General features: G+C 42.4%; 1 protein-coding gene and 1 long non-coding RNA gene across 5 annotated transcripts in view; one reads left to right on the top strand and one right to left on the bottom strand.

Annotated features, from left to right (window-relative positions):
• Positions 1-8,263, bottom strand: part of LOC147029640 (uncharacterized) — a 48,442-nt gene extending 40,179 nt beyond the window's left edge. Inside the window, exon 1 of the long non-coding RNA XR_015055995.1 lies at positions 8,170-8,263. This is a non-coding gene — a long non-coding RNA (uncharacterized LOC147029640). The remainder of the gene's footprint in view (positions 1-8,169) is intronic.
• The window catches only part of LOC147029638 (voltage-gated inwardly rectifying potassium channel KCNH7-like), a 415,871-nt gene that overhangs the window by 286,288 nt on the left and 111,604 nt on the right, over positions 1-17,979 (top strand). The gene's annotated exons all lie outside the window — the stretch shown is intronic.

A 17,979-nucleotide genomic window follows, 5' to 3' on the forward strand; every position in this document is an offset into this window, starting at 1 on the left:
CTTTTGACACTGTCTGGCACCGTGTCCTGTTCACCAAACTCTCTTCCTATGGTATCCAAGGCCATCTCCACTCATGGCTCGCAGACTTCCTCTCCTGTCACAGTCAATGTGTGGCCCTAAATGGAGTTCTTTCATCCCTTCTCCCTGTCCAGGCTGGAGTTCCTCAAGGTAGCGTTCTAGGCCCTGTTCTTTTTCTGGTTTTCATCAATGATCTCTCCGACTCTCTGGAAAATCCTCTTTATCTCTTTGCTGATGACTCCACCCTCTGCCGTACCATCTGCCATCTCTCAGACCAGCAAGCAGCAGCTTCTTCGCTCACTGCAGATCTGGGTAAAACCACAAACTGGTCCAACACGTAGAACATGTCTTTCAATCCGGACAAATCTCACACTCTCACTATGTCTCTCCGAAAGGACCGTTTAGAAAACCCCCCATCCACTTTCTTAACAATCCTCTGGAGGAAGTCCTTTCTTTCAAGCTTCTGGGTCTCACTATCTGCCATGATCTTTCCTGGGAAAGCCACATTTCCAACCTGGCCTCCAAAGCCAGTCGCCGACTGGGAATCTTCCGTCGTGCAAAGTCCTTCCTCAGCCCACCTGAGCTCCTGACCACATACAAAGCTTTCGTCCACAGCCTAATGGAGTACTGTTCTCCCCTATGGGCTGGTGCTCTTGCCTCTCACCTTTCTCAGCTTCACGTTGTGGAAACCAAGGCATTTCGGATCATTGGCATCTCCCGCGATGAGGCTGAGTCTTTGGGCCTCTCACTTTCTCACTGCAGGCAGGTCGGTGGTCTTTCTGTCTTCTACCGAATCCCCTCCCATTTCGCCCCCCCCCCTCTGCTGTGAATGCGATTTGTCCCCACCATATTTCCACAGGGTGCTCAAGGTCCGCCAACAACCCCCTTCTGGTAAAACTACCTAACTCACGAATCACTGCTCCCCTTCACTCTTTCATTCCTCTTTTTACCCACCTCTGGAACAAAATCCCACTCTTCCCTCCAAGTCTTCAAAACAGCCGTTCACTTCCACCTCTTATCGTCCCCCATCAAAATCCTCGATCTTTTCTATCCCCGTTAATCCATCCCAAACTCACCTCCTTCAAATTCCCTGCTTTCCTTCCTGAAAGTTCCTGTAATATCCATCTTCTTCACCACATGTTCCCCACCCCATTGCTCTCCCTTCCACAGATCTCCTAATATCTCTGTTCCCCACTGCTTTGTCCTTCTCACTCCCGCCCCTCTTGTCTCATGCCCCCCCTTGCTGTGTGTTGTGTGTTAGCTCTCATACGAGCCTCGACAAGGTATACAAAAAAAAACCAACAAAAAAAACATAGTGCTCTTCCATGAGCCTTGATCTCGAAATGAAAAAAAGAAACATCTGCACCGATCGTTTCACCGCCACAACGATTTCCCCTCAATTCATGATTGGGGGAAGAGGAAACCTTTCGACTCACCCAGTAAAAGGCCAACATAGCACACTATTCTCAAGCACAGCAAGGCTAAGGTGGAGAATATACCTTTATTTTACCGCAGTAGGCAGTTTGCTGCAGTATAATTAGCACTGAAGAGGTTATAAGGACAATATTTTCTGAGTCAATTAAAATTTTGATTTCCTGGACGTATAAAAACCATCTCTGGAACACAACTGATACGTTATCCTTAAGTTAAATAGGATGTACTTCTTCTTATTGCATACGGCAGCTTGGCTGCTGGGAAGCTATCATCTTGTTGGGGCACGACTCCGCCACTGATGCTGTGTCCCAATACCAGTGCACTGGTACTCGTTTCACCGACCTCAGAAGGATGACAGGCTGAGTCAACCCCACCTGGTGTCAATTCAGCAGCCAACAAGGCTCAAATTCAGGACCCTAAGATCCCAAGCCAGCCACCCAAACCACCAAGTTAACAGCAGGCTTATTGTACATACTCAACCACTTATGGATGTTTTTTCACCCCCTTGTTATTCGCCTGTTTGCACGTCATGCTTTCTTCAATACGACACTGTTGATTGATCATATCCACTCTGGAATGAATCTCCCGAGCTTTGTTTTTTTGTCTATGTTGGTATAAGTGCTTGCTTGCTACAAGAAGCTTACTTTTCTGAAAACGTAAGGACGTTTACGGTGACAGTGATAGGCATTTTAAGTTGTCAAGGCTTTTTATCCCGATGTCGTTCCTTTATCGGTTAGAAACAGAGAGCCTGTGTACTGTGCCAGCGAGCCTGGGCTCACTCGATTCACGTTTGCACTGCTGGATCAGCTTGTGGGCGACTGCTCCTTCGTTGATAAATCCACGAGTTTGTGAGACATCCAAGCAGCATGGTCGATACCTGATAGTGAGTTTGTACTGGATGAATTTGCAAGTCATTAAACAGGAAGATTTGGTGTTCACCTGACAAATTCAACATTTCATATAGGTACACTTTTATCTCAGACGTAAAGTACAACTTGTTATATTTACGGCTACTGGGATTACGGGTTTCCTGGGTCAAAACTAAGATCCCGGCTTTCAATGACATCTTGGATGCTGCTGTCTTGTCTGTATCTGTTTGTGGTGAGGATGTTGAGGTCACGGAGAGAATCGCCTTCCTTGGCAGTGATATTCATGTCTCTGCTGGCTGTGAGCCAGAGTTCAATGGATGTCTGGGTCAGACCTAGTGAGTCATGGATTCACTGGATCATGGGGCGTGGCACTGCCGGTACCTGTGCAGGAGGACAAAAGTCCGAGTCTTCAGGTTCTTGGTGCTTCCAGTCTTACTCTATGGATGTGAGACTTGGACTGTGACCAGGGATCTGAGACGGAGACTTAATACCTTTGTGATGAGGTCTCTTCAGAGAATTATTGGCTATTGCTGGTCAGACTTTGTGTCCAACGAGCGGTTGCTGAGAGAGACTCCAATGGGATTTGTTACCTGCATCTTCCGTGAGCATCAGCTGCGGCTGTATGGACATGTGGCTCATTTTCATGATGCTGATCATGCTCACCAGATTCTCTCAGCGAGGGAGTCTTGTGAGTGGAGGAGGCCAGTGGGCCGACCACGTGCCTCCTGGTTGCAGCAGGTTGATCGGCATCTCAAGGAGATGGGGATGGGCCAGGCATCTGCCTGGGGGGTGGCTGGACGGAGGCCCCTCGAGTACCAGCAGAAAGTGGATACAGCAACACACTGCTCCGTCGCATGCTCCCACACCTGGCCTTGACCAAATTTCAAATTGCTGCATACAGTCGGGTATCCTTCGTCGGAGTGGCGACCCATCCAAGATTGTAACCCTCGGCAAGAACCAGCCTCAGCCAAAATGACACTCTGTATAGAGGATTGTACATGGTGACGAGTTTCTTGTGCTGTGAACAGTAATGAGTGCAAGTTGTTTTGTGGCAGAATGACACCCCTCAGTGTAAAAACCCCTTGTCATTTTGAGCATTTGCTTGTATGCATGCACATCTTGTTTAGTGCTCCATGGTAAGATTAATTCCTTTACTTCCAATGACAGGACAACAATTCGTTCAACATAAGTATTGGATTCTCACCCTTCACACAGATTACATTGTCTGGAAATGTTGTATATGCAAAGCAGCCATGTGGCCGATGGGTTGTAATCGAAACGAGCCTTCACAAGCAAGACGATGACTTCATTCTGACTGATAGGTTGGCTTGTTAATGTTCCCATCTAAATCTCTGGCTCATGATGCAGGGTATCCCAGCTTCAAATCTCATGTACCAAATGTTTGTCCATGTCTTTGTAATTCATGTAAAACTAGAACGGCACTCGGTAGAGCGCATACCTCCACCAGGCTCAACAGTTTACGTTTTGTATCCCATTGATAGGCTGGATCTGCATCCAGACCTGAATCAAAATCTCATTGGCTTGTTCGTGCTACCTGCCCAACTTATCCACCTTGTTTAATCATAATCTGTCCACAGCTTTTTGAGACACACACACACACACACACACACACACACACACACACACACACACACACACACACACACACACACACACACACACACACGATGTAGTTCCATCTGTTCGTCATAGTAACAGTCTGTGTAAGACACAGAACCACAACTCAAAACAAGCCATGTGCGAGCTGCTGCACTGCTACCTGCAATATCAGTCAGCCAACCTTTTTCAGGAATGCCAGCGCATTGCTTAGGAGAGGAATCTATCCATGGATTCGTTTTTGGCTCATGGACCTTCTTCGTCATCGACTCTGCCATGGGCTCCTCAGTGTGGACCATTTTGGATTGCACAGCTGGAATTATTTTATCGAGGCTCAAGGAAAAACAACAATGGATAGTACACACACTGCTATAAAACGATGGATAGTACATTCGCGTGATTGTTGTTGATGCGATTTATTTACGTGACATTATGAGAAACAGATGACGTTAAATTCCTCTGCCAGAGATAAATGCTGAATAATTACATGTCCATTTCATTGTGAAAAGTATCCAATGTGGAAGTAACAATCTCAAACTGGGTATTCCCAGCTCTGGCAGCAATCACTGTATTGCACGGTCACCACACTAACCGTATGAGCACTCAAATCTGACCCTGGGGAATGGCATTCCATGCCTTAATCAGTTCTTGTTCCAACTCATCGAGGGCTTGTGACTGTCTTGGAAAGGTTCGAATGTGAAGATCAATTAAATGTGGCAAGATGGTAGGCCAGGGTGTCATGACATTAACATTGGCATTGACAAGAGCGTTCCTTATTTGAATGGCTCTGTGAGCAGGAGCGTTATTGTGCATAAAGATGATTCTTGGACCATGTTGTTGAGAGTAGATAACACATGTTTCTATAAGATCTCATTAATATATGTATCGATTTGCCATGGATATGGATGGAAGAAGTTGGTGCGATAGATTTCAGCAACACCACCCCACCTCATGACACTTAGACATCCAAAGTTTGCTTCCTGGACACTGACTGGGGCATATTGCTCATTGCATCTTCTATAGACCCATGCATTGCCATCATGCCATTCAAGGAGAAACCTGGATTAATCATTGAACATAACACTGACCCATGGCCTCTGTGTCCATCGGACATGCTGATGTGAACACTGCAAATGTGATTGAATGTGTCTCGGTGCTAGCCTTGAACGTTGAACAGGACGATGATCATGGATCCCTGCATCACAGAGATACTTCAAGAAGATGTTGATACTTATCCTGTGAGGTCCAAAGAATGTGTTTGCAGTACTCTGATCAGTTTGAAACCGAATGCATAGATTGGTCATGTGATTGTATCCATCTTGAGTGGGAGCCGTTGTCGTTGGACGTCCACTTCTTTGCATATCTCATATTGATCCAGTAGTTTGATAATGTCTTCTGAGATCATAAACAGTTCCTCTATTCATGTTATAGAGCCTTACAATATGGCTTATGGAAGACCCTGCTTGGAGGTGTCTGGTGGTTTGATTCTTATCATTTTCAGACAGACTTAGAATTGTCATGTGGAATATTACCTCCGCCACCGAAGGTGGAAGGAGGTTATGTTTTCACCCCTTTCTCTCTGTTTGCCTGTCTGTTTGTGTACAGGATATCTCAAAACGTTGTTGACAGATCCGGATGAAATTTGGTGGACAGGTTGGGTGTGTGTCAAAACGAACTGATTAGATTTTGGTGAAGATCCGAATCCGGATCAGGAAACGAGAATTGTTTAATTTTCAAAGTGATTCTTCGCCATTGAGAGATAGGGCTAAAAACGATACATAGCACGATATCTCAAAAAGTTAGTGGGCTCGATATGCTCCACTGGATTAGGCATTGCATGGTGGAGGTATGCGCTCCGCCGAGTGCCATTCTAATTAAAGAATGTAATCATCGTGGTTTTTGGATGATCCAAAAGCTGTCGTCTCAGAAAGACTGTTTCGTATTTGTTCAGAATTCGTTGTGTCACCTCTAAAAAACCTGAGGGTACACGAGTTGCATTACTGAACGATTTTTGCATGAGGCAAATATGTGATCTGGAAAGCTGCAATCAGGTGTTCTGAACATCCCTCGTGTCACAAAGGCACTTGGAATGAATGCTGGAACAATCCTTCAACAACTACATTATCAATTATACGTGTTAGGTATTTTTTTTTAATGGTGGAGAGTGTGGAATATCTCTTTGCTGGACATTTGAGACCACACGGTACAGCTTGCCAGCTCAACTCTTTCTGATGAAGTTATTTCAGTTTCAGGCAATTTTTGAAAGCAATTATAACTTTGGCTTGGTGTACATCAGGATATTACTTGCACATAAGAATTTCTTTCATTTCATAACAACAAAGCAGTTCTTTATTTAACTCTCTGTCATCTCCCTTTAATACATTTCCTCTGCGGGCTCTTCCTTTCGAACTCACAACGTACTCTTGCACTCAATCTCAGCTCATTGTATGTTGTTAATTCAACCATTATGGCTCATCGTTGGGCCTCAGGTGGACAATTCGTTTTTTTGTTATGATCTTTTCACCAGTAAGTACTACATCATTCCATTTACAAATACATGCTTGTTGCCACGTTCGTATCGTTGCTCGTAAAAGTTGATAACTTAATCTGCTCCCATGTTCAGTGTGTTGGCTCATTAAATTACGGGCGTGGATTTCAAATGACATTTTTAAGGACAGGTTGTACACGGTTAAACCGAGGGGTATTGCACGTAGACAACATCATGGCTATTTGCCATGTGCATGCTGTTGTCGATTGAATTATTAATCATTCCCTTTATCCACTTGGCAAGTGAAACTTTCATTGTTCTGTACTTTGTATACCTAGTGCTTTTGTTTGCCTCCAAAGAAAAGGGTACTCCTCCACTTGGCATGGCAAATCCAACAAATAAAGGCATGGCAATTGGACGGAGTGGCTGCAAAGTAACGTAATTGAGGTCGAATTGAGATATCAGCAGGCAAGCCAGCCATAAGCATATTAACGTGGCTAAACTTTTCTCTAAGAAGCATGACATGCCAGGAATATCAAAATTTTACCATTGAATAGCTGCATGTTTTCCATTGTGCTACAGCGAAAATGATGCATTGCGTATGTCAGTGGAAAATGTGTCGGGAAAGGTTCGGCCACGTAAAGACAATAAAACAAGAGTCCTGTTTTTTTAATTTCTTCCCACCAGGCATATGTGAACCATCTAACCTGCAAAATGAAGCCCTCCGTCAGTCATCGCATAATTAGTCTCATTTATTCATCCTTTTTCATTTACTCATAAAATGTCACTTCACATTGCGTAGATTGCAATGTTATTCACAAATTGTTCAGTTTAATTAACCTGATTGGTATCAATGTGACATTTGGCTCACACTCAGGCTTTTGTGAACAAATAAATAACACCTAAGAGTCTGTGAAACTTTTTTGTCATTATAGTTACAAAAGATTAATAATTATGCCTTTCAGTGTTATAATTTCACTTCAGTAGTCTGTGTCTGTATCTACCCATGTGACTGTGCCTGTGCGTGCCCGTAGCCTTAAAATTTTAATGTACGTGTAGTGCATGTGGTTAATGATCGTATGTAAGGACAATATGTAAAAAGAACAAAAAGTCAAAATAATGGATAGGCAGTAGATTGCCGATCCGGATGGCTCGGAGGGAGGAGCTGGAAGCGAATGCTGTTCGGAAGCTTTGACTGAGAGCTGCGAGAACACATGCGGCTGAATCTCGAGGCACGAGAGCATATTGTGCAGAAGGACAGATCGAAAAATTATATAATTTCGTCTCGTTGGATCATTGTCAGTAGTCCGACATAATGACACGGTCTGGAGACATTGAGGCTGCTGTATTTGTTGGGAATTAGAAATCTGTTTTGGAAAAAAGCTGTCTTGATTACGACTTTTGGTTCCCGATGGATGACGAACAGTGCAAGAAGTCTGGAGTAGCCAAAGCTCCATTGCCTGGGAAGGTTCGCATTTCCAGCTTGGTAGCTCAGGAGGTAACGTGACCTTAAGTCCTTTTTTAAAGTGATGTGTATAATTATTGAGTACATGATGCATTATCATATATATGAATATATATATATATATATACTCTTCAAATCTTATAACGACATCTATGTTGTGTTTGTATTAAATTTATATTTTCTTTTATATATCTTACAAATCTGAACTTGGAATGATGCTGTTATTTAAATTTTAAACAGAAGAAAGAAAGAAAAATATTTGCCTTTGCTCGACATACCCCTTTACAGATGACCACGTTCTGATGCACATTTGCTTTTGGAGCTTTGCTGCTGGATTTAGTCCTGTTGAGAGCTATGGAAGGTATTGCCCGTTTCTAGTGAATTGAAAGAATGAGTGTTGGTATAAAGGCTGGGTAGTGGGGTTGGGAAAGGGGGAGGGAGTGGTGGATAATACATCCTGAACAGCAATGAAAGGGAAGACCAAATGTTTGTTTAATGATTTCCCTTACAAGGAAGGTCAACACAGGAGAAAGCCAGTTGGCCCATCAAGTCCAAGCAAAGGTTGCCAACCGATGTTTGTACGTCCGTATACTATGCTTTTTAAATGCTGAACATCGAGCAAGGAAGCAGCACATACCACTTTGAACGTCTTTGGTGTGGCTCGACCGGGGTTCAGACTCAGAGCAGTGATCGTCTCGAACCATTATGCCACGGAGTCTGATTTCATGCTCCGTCTTGCCAAAGTTCTAGTGTTGAACATCCCTCTGCTCGAGCGCACACCATCGTGCATTTGCTTTGGGCAATAATGTTGGCAAGAATTTGCATTTTCTACTTTGAAATATTCCCGAGGTAGAAAAAGGCTCTTGTCAAACCAATTTATCATTGGAAGTTTGATTTTTTGCTATCGTACTCTGCCGTGCCTGCGCATATATAATGCTATTGTTTGTAGGAGGATCTTGATGCATGAAACAAAACCATTTTGGGTGAACTGAGATGCTTTTGCTTCTTGTTTTTACTTTGAGAGCATTATTCATCAAATATATGGAGAGGAAAATAACAAGGGTGAGCGGTAAATCGAATAATATTTTTAAAATTGCAAGTAAGAGTAGCAGGATCGGAAGGGGGTAAGAGTTTTGAATGCTGGTAAAGAGAGGAGAAAATTAATGACCATATGAAGTTTGATAAAGGTAGTTGTATGTAAGGGTAGTGTTTATTGTTGGCATTCATGGTATGTTTGTTGCTTATAAAGCTGACTATACCAGTGAGGGAAATTCATACAGTGTGTGTGAATCCTGCCTGATTATTCATGGATGATTAGCACATCCACGAGGTGTTAACCAGCGGAATGAACATGTGCTGGCATTAATCAGACAAATTTTACACGCAAGTTTCAAATGCATGGAGTATATCATCGTTTTTTTTTTTTTTGTGTGTTCATTGTCGAGGATCGTATAAGCGTAAACACACAGAACATATAACAAAGGGAGCTGGCGATAAGAGGGGCGGGAGAGGGAAGCACAAAACGGTGGGGAACAGAGACATGAGGAGATCTGTGGAAGGGAGAGGGATGGGGTGGGGTACACGAGGTAAACAAGATGGACAGTACATGGACTTTCAAGAAGGAAAGCAGGGAATTTAAAGGAGGTGGGTTTGGGGTGGATTAGCGGGGATAGAACAGATCATGGTTTTGGATGAGGGAAGATAAGAGATTGTGATGAACGGCTGTTTTGAAGACTTGGAGGGAAGAGTGGGATTTTGTTCCAGAGGTGGGTGAAAAGAAGAATGAAAGAGTGAAGGTGAGCAGTGATCCTTGATTTTGGTAGTTTCACCAGAATGGGGATGCTGGCAGACCTTGAGCGCCATGTGGAAATATGGGGGGACAGATCACAGACAGAGCAGTGGGGGGCAAGGTTGGAGAGGAGATGGTAGAAGACAGAAAGACCACCTACCATTTGTGTGGTGATCGAGTGAAAGACCCAAAGACTCAGCTTCATCGCAGGAGACGCCAATTATCCTAATATTATCTCACAATTTCCTGCATTGTAAGTCCGATTTTTTTTTTTTTTACATCAAGTTTCAAATTCACCGAATTGGCTTCTTTTTCTTGATGGTCGACAAGTGGACGACGATACTAAACTGTCTTACTCACCCTCATTCAAACCAGTATCACATGTTTAAATGTGTTGTCACATTGAGTGTGGCATGCTGTTTGGATTGTGAGAAGGAAAATAAGTGAATGTGGGAGTGGAGTGGGAAAGAAAGTGTGATTAAGGATTGAAAAAGCTGTCATAAGCCAATTTTGATACCCCCTCGGCCCATAAACATTATTCTGTAATGCAAGCATAGTATTTCGAATGTAATCGGGAGAAGCAAGAGGGATATAGTTGAGCGAGGGATGAGGATAGGAGGAGAGAAAAGAAATGAAAATTTGAGGAAGATAGCGAGAACGATGAATTAAAAACGAGATTTGATTCAGCAGAGCAGAACAATGGCCAGTCCAGGCAGGACCAGTGTCCAACTGTTGCCTCATCATACAACATAAAAGGAGATCTAAACATGATTGGGACTCATAAGTACAGAAATGTACACACTGACATTTTGCAATTACTTACTGATCAGAAAGAACAAATGGGTATACTGTTCATCTAATCGGCAGAACTAAGCTTATCAACGGAGTAGTGAAGCTCCCGGCTTCCACGCATGCTCGAACCAGGGACCGGTTGAGCCCAATTCCGATATTGTTCATTCCTTTAGCAACAAAGATGATGAAGAGTGAAGCTTGATCAACAAGACTGGTTGTTTATGCAAGTGGTGGTGTAAGCAAATGTGATGTGATCTCATAACATATTTACACAATATCTATCATGAGCAATTTAAGTTATTTGCTTGCAAGTCCCATATGCTACACATACGTGGCTGCGAGGTGAACCGAGGGTGATTCTTGGGTAATATACCGGCAAAGATGAATCGGTCAGTATTTTGTCGAATAACTAAGGGCTCATTCAAAGCCTCGATAAATGAGTATGCCGCAATATTTGAAAAGCAATGCGAGTGTTACAATAGAGTTCAATGCACCAAAATAATCTTTCAGCATATATATATATATATATATATATATATATATATATATATATATATATATATATATATATATATATATATATATATATACACCTTTGGTGTGCACGATGGTTTTCAACAAAATGCTTGAAGCCAACACTGATCCTTGTTCATGGGCAGATGAATGTGATTTTCAATGAGAAACTGAACTTTGAAACCCTCTTTCTCAGAACTTATCATGTTGGATAACTCAGTTTACTTCTCAGTGGCCAAATCTGATGATGATGCCCATGGAAAAATAGCATTCATTTCTTGTCGTAATTCTCTGCAGGCTACTTGTAGTAGGACGTGTTACCAACTATCGTATATGAGAGTACTCTCACATACTATAGTTCTAACTGTAGCATTTTTGCCTGGAGAGCATTGGAATGGCATCTGTCCTTTCTGCTTGTAGAAAGATGCTCAAACCATAATGATCTTCGAGTTTATCATTAAGTTAGATAAAGAGCATCAAACACATTTTGATTATCTTGTGATGTTCTACCACTTGCAGCATTTTATTATTCACATCCAGCAAAAGCCAGTCAACTCTCCGTTGAAGCTTGACAGGAAGACAGGCAGTCACGGTGGCAACTTGCCTGATATTTCCTCAACCAAGTTTAAATTTTCCTCTGGAATATGATACATAAAATAACCCCTTAGATAAAAGGGCATTCATTGGATATTCTTTGTTTAATTAATGATATCTGCCCACCTCGGACTCTCTGGAAAATCCTCTATTTCTCTTTGCCGATGACTCAACCCTCTGCCGTACCATCTGTCATCCCTCAGACCGGCAAGCAGCAGCTTCTTCGCTCACTGCAGATCTGGATAAAATCACAAACTGGTCCAACACGTGGAACATGTCTTTCAATCCAGACAAATCTCACACTCTCACTATGTCTCTTCGAAAGGACCGTTTACAAAACCCCCCCATCCACTTTCTCAACAATCCTCTGGAAGAAGTCTTTTCTTTCAAGCTTCTGGGTCTCACTATCTGCCATGACCTTTCCTGGGAAAGTCACATTTCCAACCTTGCCTCAAAAGCCAGTCGCCGACTGGGAATCCTCCGTCGTGCAAAGTCCTTCCTCGGCCCTCTTGAGCTCCTGACCACTTACAAAGCTTTTGTCCGTAGCCTGATGGAGTACTGCTCTCCCCTCTGGGCTGATGCTCCTGCCTCCCACCTTTCTCGACTTCACGCTGTCGAAACCAGGGCTTTTAAGATCATTGGCATCTCCCGCAATGAAGCTGAGTCTTTGGGCCTCTCACTCAATCACCGCAGGTTGGTCGGTGGTCTTTCTGTCTTCTACCGACTCCTCTCCAGCCTTGCCCCCCTGCTCTCTCTGCGATTTGTCCCAACCACATTTCCACAGGGCGCTCAAGGTCCGCCAACAACCCCCTTCTGGTAAAACTACCAAAATCACGAATCACTGCTCATCTTCACTCTTTCATTCCTCTTTTTTCCCGCCTTTGGAATAAACTTCCTCACTCTATTCTTTCCCATTCTTCCCTTCAGGCTTTCAAAACAGCTGTTCACCACCACCTCTTATCTTCCCCCATCCAAATCCTCGATCTTTTCTACCCCCGATAATCCACCCAAGCCCACTTCCTTCAATTCTCCTGCTTTCCTTCCTGAAAGTCCCTTTAATGTCCATCTTCCCCTCGACATGTTCCCCGTCCCATCCCCATCCCTCTCCCTTCCACAGTTCACCTGTGTCTGTTCCCCAATGTTTTGTCCTTTCCACTCCCGCCCCTCTTGTCTCATGCCTCCTTGCTGTGAGTTGTGTGTTAGCTCTCATACGAGCCTCGACCAAGGTATACAAAAAAAAAAAAAAAAAAAAAAAAAAAAACCTCTGTTCATGCATCTCCATGGATCACATTGACTTACTTCCTCCCTCCACCCCCCTCCCCCAAGCAATATACCCAAACTATTAAAGTGAGACAAACTGCTGAGATCAATTGTAGTGAACAAATTAATAAATGAATCTACTCTACTGATATTTCAGGCCAATTTATATCACAATATCTTCTTTTCTTGTTTTGTCACATTTCATGTCCATTGCAAACGTTATTACACTGACATGTCATTTTTGGTTTGCTTTTGAAAGGTTACAAGCAGGGGTACCCAACGTTGCCCGGCAACGCACCACCCACCATCAGTGTCTAATGTGCTAACAAAACATAGAAAAAGAAAATTATTATTATTACATTATGGCTGGCTTGAGATCTCAGGGTCTTGAGTTTGAGCCCCTGGCATGTCATTGAAATAACACCAGGTGGGTTGACTCAAACTGTCATCCTTCTGAGGTTGTCAAGATGAGTACCAGCTTACTGGGGTAATAAGCCATTCAGGTATCTTGCGTCGGAGTGGAAACCTGTGCAGGACTGTATGCCTTAGCCAATGAAACTGCCTCGGTCATTCTACGCGCATCATGACATGAAAGGAATGGTTATAATTATTACACTGTGTGTCAACACCCTGACCAAATATCCTGCGAGTTGATGTTAAAGGAATGTAGAGTTTTAGTAATATATAGATTAGGCGACAGTGAGACACCTCGCACGAAACTGCCATAGTTGTATGATATTTCCTACTATTCTTCTTCTTCTCCCTCTCACAGGAATCAGCAAATAATCTTTCTATCCTCCATCATATCATTTTTCAATGAGTATTCGTGTGTTATAAAAAAGGCTCCAATTATTAGTGCATTCCTACTATTGCAGACATCGCTACATGATGACGTCATGTGTAAGGACGTCTTTTTTCATACTTTGCACGGAAGCAAACACGGGGGATATTTTTACTTATAAGTCATTGCACATTCTGGTAAGCGACACGTCACTGTCTCGCAGACAGAAAGCAACTGCGTTTGATGTCCCACAAAGTTTATTTCTTTTTTTTAAATGAAATATCACTATCTTCTTTCCTCTGCATAATATGAGAATGCAGTGTGTGACCATTAACTCAGTGTGACCACAGGGGTGAAGCGGATAATATATACCTTCATTGGGCGGTATATATTAGATAGCCGCCGCGATCACTGTGGACAAGACATGCATTACCTCGTTTGAGTTGTAATCAAAATGTTACTTTTTTTCCTCAAAACGGTATCTTCATTTCATGACAGAAGATGTGTTGTTCATTCTTCAAATATACATGAGGCCTTTAAAACAATCTGAGCTACATGGAGGGCAAAAGATGGGGGTGATTTCTGGATGGCTGTAGGGCATGGCCTGAAGAATGGATGGCACTTATGACCCACAGCCAGACAGACAAGCCCACAGACACAAACTCAGCTTTATATATTAGATAACTACTCATATGCCTGGTGTTGGCTTAATGGTTAGGGTGGTGGGCTTGGGATTGTTGGGTCTTGAGTTTGAATTCTGCTTGGCTGTTGAATTAATACCAGGTGGGGTTGACTCAGCCTATCATCCTTCTGAGGTCAGCAAAATGTGTACCAGCTTGCTGGGATAATTGAGCCATTCAAGTATCCTGTGTTGGAATGGTGACCAGTCGAGGATTGTGCCCAATAGCCCAGGAGACTGCTTAGGCAGCACCGACACTCTGTACAGAGGATGGGATGGGATGGGATGGGATAGGATGGGATGGGTACTCATCAATTGTAAAAGTCTTATTTGAGCACCAAAACAAGCACACAGACGTTGAACCGAAGCATTGTAAGATGTCGGATATTGAATCAAATAATACAATGAGTTAATATTTGTTCACGTTACAGAGGGGTGAAGCGGATAATTGTCTTTTTGTGAATCATAAGCCGATAATAACCTCGAGTGTAAATGACATGGAAATGACATTATACAATTTTTCTTTTAAGCCAAGATAACGTGAACATTGAACAAAGAGATGAAAAAAGGAAAGGTTGGACATGTTGGAAGTGTTTGTACAGAATGCTAAGAATATTGTGGACAGAGAGAAAGACTAACATTGAGGTGTAGAGTACAGTACAGTATTGCTGATGGGAAGAGAAGTCAAGTATAAACTATCAAGATAGGAAAATGAACATACTTTGTTTTCAGGAGGTATTGTTGGGAGGAAAAGTGAAAGGAAAGAATACAAGGATCTCGATGACATTCATGGATGATATGTACATACATTAACAACAAAGTTTGCATGAATAACTAGTCTTGTGAGTCGAATGAATAACTCGACTTGCTCTTGAAGACTAATGTCTATCTGCATCGGCAGAGAGATAAAACAATGGATGAAAACAATCACATAAAACAATCAACAAAACGTTGACTGAAGTATGCTAACTTCGGTAAACTCTGACGAAGGGTTAATGCCCAAAATGTCAGCTTATCCCTGCTTCATATGACAGTTAGCATACCTTGATTAATGTTGTGTTAATTCCATCTATATTGTTTCAACAGAAAAGGCTGGAAGGCCACAACAGTCAACCTCCTGGACAGAAACTACATTATTGACTGACTGATTGAGAAATATAATAATTCTGAAAATATTCTGAATCAGGGTTAAACTTACACCATCAACTGCTCTTCAAGAAGCCAGGCCAGCTGATATTTCTTTCAAATGCATAACATACTCGGTTAAAAAAATAAATAAATTGTATACTTTGGTCGAGGCTCGTATAAAAGCTAACACACAGAACATATAACAAGGGGACCAGGAGACAAGATGGGTGGGAGAGGGAAGCACCAAACAGTAGAGAACAGAGACATTAGGACATCTGTGTAAGGGAGAGGGATGGGGCCGGGCACACGGGCTACAGAAGATGGACACTACAGGCACTTTCAGGAAGGAAAGCTGGGAATTTTAAGGAGGTTCTGTACTATAAAATATAATCTTATAAATAAAAGTCATTTTCTGTGTTTCTGTCTGTCTGTGTGTGTGAAGCGCCAATCATGGCCATACTACAGGGCCAATTGCCACCATAGTTGACACATAGACCGACTTGGACCTATTGTTGAACATGGGCTACTTGATTTTTTAATGATCATGGTTCATGAAGATATCGCTAAATTAAATTCCAAATTAATTAGTTATTTATTTATTCTGGTGGTTTGTAGGTGTGGCCTCGATGTGACCTCTCTCCCCCCCAAACCCCAACCCCCTCCATCAACATATGAGTTTCTCACTTTGTCCACCTCACATTTCCCTCCCCGTGAGGTTCAAAACTTTGAGACTTGTGTTAGAATTTCGTTGCTTTGTCGAGATGTTTCCTTTCGAGAGCAATTTCAAAAGTGAAGATGTCTTTCCACCTCGGATACCTATCATCCCAACTTGCACAGCCTTTGAATTTAAGAGACTTCAATTCCCTCTCCAACTCAGCTTTGCAATGTTTGTTAACAAGGTTCATAGACAATCTTTACAGGTGGTAGGACTAAAATTGACAACTCCTTACTTTTCTCATGGGTAGCTTTATGTTGGATGCTCTCGTGTTGGCATTGAAAAACATTTACACCACTTTGTACCAGAAAACAAGACCAGGAACATTGTTTACAAAGACACTCTTTGATGTAGTTATTTCATTTTTAGTGTTCGTGTGTTGTGTATGTGTGTGTTATGCTTTGTTTTTAGAAAAATTCAAGTTTTGAAAGAAATATGTTTTTGTCCTCATTTCCTTTTCGTCGTAAATTCTCAATCCCCCCCCCACCCACCCAGCAATGCCGGGTACCCCTGCTAGTGTTAAATAAAGATTAAAGGTGTTTTGCAACAGCTCAGATTATGAACTGGAATCATCCATTTTGGACAAAGCATTTTTACAGTACATGTTGAAAAGTATCAGTTTTTACAGACGCATTGTTATAAACTTGGTCTATCACAATATTCAGGCACCTGGATTCACAATAACACAGCACAGCATCTAATAAAGCAAAAACTTGCAAATCCCTTTACCAGAGACATTTGTGATAATTGTATTCTATAATAGAATACAATTATTTTGATAAGCCGAGAATCGATCATCACATCAACAAAACCTTGACTCCACATTCTTGAATGCTTTGTGAACATTTTAAAGTACAAATTTTGGGCAAGTACATAAAACTACCAAATAAAATCCCATGCCGCCCCCTGTTTGGCAGAGTTCCATGACTGCAAGTTACATGATCGTGTGTGACGAAGGGCCTGGATAGTGGTTCATAGCTTGTTCACTGCAATCACAAGCTGTTGTATGTGGAGTACTTTTGTAGGTCTGTACCTGACCATGTACGACTTGATCTGTAATGCTTCTGATAACCTTCTGCCTGTTACAACACATGATTGTTTGGTGACTACAGGGGTGGCAGGAAAGCTTAAATGGTATATTTCTCACCATTTAGCTATCAAGGTCTCACCATTTTCAATCCTCAATGGAACAAAACCAAGTGTGCCAGCAGAGGGCCTGTATCTTGGAGTACACAAATCTTTGAATGGGAACATAGAACCGGCTGTCCATTCCATTGTCTCAAAAAGAGGAGGCCACTGTGTGTCAACAAGCCTGGTGTTGGCTAAGCGGTTAAGGTGGCTGGCTTGAGATCTCAGGGTCTTGAGTTTGAGCCCCTGGCATGCCATTGAAATATCACCAGGTGGGTTGACTCAAACTGTCATCCTTCTGAGGTTGTCAAGATGAGTACCAGCTTACTGGGGTAATAAACCATTCAGGTATCTTGCGTCGGAGTGGAAACCTGTGCAGGACTGTATGCCTTAGCCAATGAAACTGCCTCGGTCGTTCTACGCACATCATGACATGAAAGCAATGGTTATTATTATGACACTGTGTGTCATAATCCTGACCAAATATCCTGCGATTGATGTTAAAGGAATGTAGATGTTAAGAAAATTAAGTTAATCATTTGAGAATGGGGGTAGTACATAGAATATAAGGAAATCTATGGATTAGGGTAATGGGGGCATGAATTAAGCAAAATTGCAATGGGCCAAATGGCCTCTTTTCCTTGAAGATACTTGCATGTCCTTGTATATGCGTACATAGAGTGAGTGATGCTCAAGATAATGAGTTCTA

The sequence above is a fragment of the Eptatretus burgeri genome, chromosome 3 (genome assembly GCF_056783735.1).
Source record: "Eptatretus burgeri isolate ZD-2024b chromosome 3, Ebu_testis_v1, whole genome shotgun sequence".
NCBI lineage: Eukaryota > Metazoa > Chordata > Myxini > Myxiniformes > Myxinidae > Eptatretus > Eptatretus burgeri.